Raw genomic sequence first — 5166 nt, 5'->3', positions numbered from 1 at the left:
AATAATGTTTTGTAAATTAAAAAAATTCTTGAAAAAATAATTTGTAAATTTAAAAAAAGCTCTGCTATTTTTGTTTCATTTTGTGATTGTGAGATTATATGCAATAGTGAGATAATACGAAGGACTAAAAGAAATCCTCCCCCATCTCTAAAAAAGAGATTGAAAAATATAACACCTCCCAAATTAAAAAATATATGGCAGAAGAATTTCTTACATTTATAATTTTAACTTGCCCCCCCCCCCCTTTTCCCAAAAAAGTGAAATTGCAATGGTGACAAAAAAAAAAAAAACATTTCCCTTTAATTCTATGTAACTCATTTCCTATTTCAAATTTATTCCAATTTTTCTGTAAAAACAATCGTTGAAAATGCTCTTTAAAAAAAAATTCAGCGAAATCGAAACTACATTGTATTTCCCTGTTCGCCGCAAAGTGGCGCTGAGTGCAGAGGTATTTCTCCGATTAGTTCTATCACCAACTGTAAAAGCGAATGAAATAGCCTGGTATGCCTAGCAGCGCCAGCGTGTGACGGCAGATCGAGTTTAGCCTTGATCATAGTCAAGGCAGCTACAATTTTTGTAGCATTTTGATTTTCTTCATATGAAGAATAACAAATAGCCATTCGTGAATTTGAAAAAGAAAAAAGGACGATCTTCTGGAAGAGAGAAGCGAAAACTTTACAAAATGCTTCAAAGAAATTTAAAAAATTTTATACAGCTCAGCTGGAATTGAAATACACATGGTGGAAGAATTCATTAAAAAAAATGTACAGATAACAGTCGCCAATCCAAGTAAGTAAATTTTGTATTGTTTAATTAATTTTTAAAATGTGTTATTTAAAATGTGTTAATTGATTAGCAACATCGTTCCTGATGTCACCATGTCAATAGTCACTATAATTACCTTGTAAAGAACATTTTTTAAATAAATTTAACACTCTTGTTTTATATGTTCTCTGACCTGCTATCTCTATTATTTTATATTGTGTCTGCAAGCCCTTATAGAGTTTAGTTTATACATTTTTTGTTTAAAAGTTTGTTTATACATTTTTGTTAAAATTAGTTTGTTTAAAAAAAATTTTATTTTCCAGAACCTTTACTCAAAATTGTCCAGCTGCTGTCTCCAGATAAACAAATTTTGGAGATAAAATCAAGGAATGAGGATCATGACCATGTCCTCTCCGAATCTTTGTTCCGTTCTTCGCCTAAAGAAAGCCTGATACCTGTTGAGCACCAAGAGAAAGTTCAAAAATATGTGAATCTCCAAGTATCTATATTTCTGTTCCATTTCATATAGGTAAAAATTTTTCCTTCATTTACTCTAATTATCTCCATTTTCTATCATAATTTTGTTTGTATAGTTAAGAAATTATTTTGTTACTCAGAGTGATTTACACTGACTTACGTGTGAATATTATAATATCTATTTGAACTTATTGTTGTTGCTTAAACTGTTGTTAAATGAGATTTCTGTATCGTGATCTGCGGCAGAATAATCGCAAAGTCCAGGAAACTTCCGGGCAGTGGCCCGCGAGAAACTAAAAGAAATGTCATAGAAAGGGACTGACTCGTAAGGTATAACTTGTAGTTACCCCTAGGCAATTATCTACATATATTTTTTAAAAAAATTTGCAAGTTTAAAATCTATTTGGCACCTTGACAATTGTAGTTCCTTCGCCAGATCACAATACGAAATATCCCCTGTTTTTTTACCTTGACATAATGTCAAATGTATTTTAGTTATATATAAGAGTATAGTAAATTTTCATATGCAGTCCTTGCTTTAAATTTTATGTATCCATAAAATATGGTTAGAAGCAGAGACACATAGAAAATTCAAATTCTGAATTTGTTTTTGGCCAAGTAAAATAAGTTTTGAGGCAAATTTAATGTTTGTGTTTTAAAAATAAATTCAATGAAATACTTGTAAGTAAAGCAAGTACATTGACTTTAGTTATGCAAACTGTTATAACAATATAATTTTTTTAATAATTTAATGCATGACCCTTATAATAGTATTATATTAGTAAACAATTTGTTTCCAATTGAGGAAGAATATATTCAGAATGTTATTATCATAAATAGTGATTTTGTGCTGACATTTAATGTAATTCATATCTCTTTAAATATCTTTATTCACTTTAAATTATGACATAGTATTTTTTATGATAATGTTCTTTTTTTATATAAGTTTTACTGTGTAAATATTTTTATTTAAATAGTATTGTAAAAGTTTAAAAATAGAAATAAATCCAAAAAGTTAATATAAAATGCATGTAACAAAATTAAAAGGAGTTTAAATAACGCATCGTCACCAACTCACTAATATAGAGTGATACCTCGAGATACGAGTTTAATTCGTTCCCTAACCTTGCTCGTATCTCAAAGCAATTTTGCCCATTGAAATGCCGTTAATCCGTTCCGTCCCCAAAAATGCTACCCTCAATTGTTTTTTTTGTGTGTTTTTGAATAAGAAAAATGTATTTATAAATGACAAATACTATATAAAAACATAATAAAAGAGAATGTGAAGCAGAAAAAACTGCTTTTATAAAGTGTACATGCATATTTGTATTTTGGTTACTTAAATGCAACTTACACACAACTTAAATGCTACTATATGCTTACTTTTAGTCACTGCTTTTCTCTTCACTGGTCTTTGCTTTTTTAGCCAGATTTAAAAAAACCTGTCCAAGGAGGTTTGTTTCTTCCTTTTCAGAATGCTGCAGAAATGAGTTAGGCAAGTCTCATTAAATAGCTCCGATGTACGACCAGTTTCAACTTTTTCGGGGTGTTTCTTTTCCAAGAACTGTGAAATTCTCTTCCTCATTCCCAAGAATTCTTTTATCTCTTTTGTAGAGATAACCTCCTCCACCTCTGGTTCTTCCTTGAAACCAATTTCTTGCAGTATGCCCGAATGCTCACCCATCACCAGGTCCATGGATTTTCTCAGAGGCACAATCTCCTCCTCCGCTGGCACTTCGAGTTCGAATCCTTCAAAGCTACGGACTTAGCCGACAGCACAATTTTCGGCTATAGACTTCGAGGTTCGGTGGGTGAACAGGAGCATTGTCGAGGACGAGAAGGGCTTGCAAGGCCATTCCTCGTATCTCAAATAACTCGTATGTCAGGGCTTTCGTATCTCAAGGTACCACTGTATTTGAATCTTTTTTATTGTTAAAGACACAATTTTTAACTCTAACATTATAAAATATAAATGCAACAATAATGTGAAAGGAACAAGTATATTAATCTTGCATTAAAACAATTTCAATTTGGTCAGATTTATCATTTTCCCTTCCTTAGCTTTTCTAACTGCACAATTTAGCAAATGAGATTACAATACACAATTTAGCAATTCTTTCTAAAATTAAAAAAAAATTTCCTTTTTTTTTGTTTTGCATATTTAAAAAAAAATCACTCATTAAATGGCCCAAAAATTAATTCTATTATTTATGCCGGGTTCCCATCGTCCTTAAAAACTGCTTTATTTTTATTTTAGCAATTTTTATCTTCTGCAATTTCTTTTATCTGGCTTTTTTTTTTCTTAAAATATTTTATATTTTTAGGTTTAACAACAACAGTTGTTGGTTTGAAGAGGAAGAAAGGTAATAGGCCCACTCCTTTTACAAGAAAAGCAGTTTTGGAGGAAAAAAAATATGCTTATGAACTGCTTTGTAGATGAAGAGACATTATCGAAGACCATAAATAAAGGCATTTTGAAGAAGAAACTGCTATAGAATGTGGTATAGAGAAGGTTTCTTCTTGTATGGAATCATGTGTTGAAATTAATGAAGTGAAGCTGTTCTTTACTTCTGATGGGTGGCTATTGGTTAAAAATGTGATTTTACAAAATCGAGAATGATAACATGGGAATGTCATTCATGCAAACAAGATTGCGGTATGGTGATACTATTTTGTGCGACTCTTATTCGCAGTGGTATCACTATTCCTGTGTCGGCCCTCTGCAGCCTCCAGAACAAAAGTATTGTTAAAAATCTAAACTTTTTAGATCTTTAGACTTTTTTTTTTTGTTGCTTATTTTGATTTTCTTCCTGTGAGATATATTTTGAATAGATATTTGTCATGTGTAAGCCAATTTTGAATAAATATTTGTCATGTGTAAGCCAACTTTATATTTTTTTTTAATTCTGAAACAAACTTTATTTCTTAATTAGTAATTTTTATTGCTTTTTTTTTAAAATATTTGTTTAACCATTGTCAAATTTCAAGTGAATGTCCACATAAAAACTCATCATTTACCTTTCATTATTAATTTCTGATGGACTTCAATGACATAAATTTTCCCACCAAGATGTTAAATAATTAAGTTTCTAGGTATAGGTGTTACCTATTTTGATAGAATAGTACTTTACTTTCAATAAATTTGCGTTCAGTATGTTTCTTTTAACTGTAATTTATGTAGTATATGTTTCTTTCAACTTCGTGATTGCTTGCTTCTAATCCTAATTGTATAAATTTATATTTAGTTTTTTAAATCTGCTACATTTTTGTCCAATAAAAGTTTAGTTTCTTCCTGCATTTGTGTTTAATGAAATTTTGATAATATACAAGACAGAGCTCACTAAATGTAAATTAGTAGGTTTTTTTGTATTTATAGAAATGTTTCGAGAATAAATTTTTAAAAAATCTACTCCTTTCTTTCCTACACTTAATCTTTAAATATTGAGTATAAAATTCCTATTTATCAACTTCCTCTGACTTTGAAAACTATCTTTTATATTTGATTCTTAATTTAAGTGGAACTTAAAAAATTTTAACCTCCACAACATATGTATAATATCAAACATATATAGTACCAAACATGGTATTACTTTGATACAGGCACTGAAAAATTTAAATCGTATTTAATTAATTTTAAATCTTAAATGATGATACAAATGAATCTGAGTTACTTAAGATTTCAGCAGTTTATCTTCACACAATCTTATTTTTTAACTTATTTTTGTGTCTACTCCTGGTTAGTGAAAGGACATTTTATACTATGTCCCAGGTTCAAAAAACAAGTGCTTCAAATTTCTCAAGAAATACTTAAAGGATTATTTTGTAACTTTGAAGATGTTTAGTTTTTTGCGCATCAGACACAGATCTATAGCAATTCAGTTGAAATTTGAGACTTCTACCCGTAAGGCAGAAAAAATTCTAAGT

The 5166-nt window shown here is 29.8% G+C and overlaps 1 long non-coding RNA gene across 3 annotated transcripts; it reads left to right on the top strand.

The window, feature by feature from the left end:
- Positions 1-548: 548 nt before the first annotated feature.
- LOC147803435 (uncharacterized) lies at positions 549-4539 on the top strand. 3 transcript variants are annotated; one of them, XR_015429080.1, is made up of 3 exons: positions 549-789; positions 1089-1294; positions 3567-4539. It is a non-coding gene; the product is annotated as an uncharacterized LOC147803435 (long non-coding RNA). The 3 variants fall into 3 exon arrangements; XR_015429081.1 differs by lacking the exon at positions 3567-4539 and adding an exon at positions 2717-2844 and having other exon boundaries at positions 599-789; XR_015429082.1 differs by lacking the exons at positions 549-789; positions 1089-1294 and adding an exon at positions 2775-3145 and having other exon boundaries at positions 3567-3708.
- Positions 4540-5166: the final 627 nt, after the last annotated feature.

The sequence above is a fragment of the Parasteatoda tepidariorum genome, chromosome 9 (genome assembly GCF_982258835.1).
Source record: "Parasteatoda tepidariorum strain Cologne lab strain chromosome 9, Ptep-v5.0, whole genome shotgun sequence".
NCBI classification, from domain to species: domain Eukaryota; kingdom Metazoa; phylum Arthropoda; class Arachnida; order Araneae; family Theridiidae; genus Parasteatoda; species Parasteatoda tepidariorum.
Note: the sequence above shows the minus strand (reverse complement) of the source record. Positions and strands in the feature narration are given on the sequence as shown.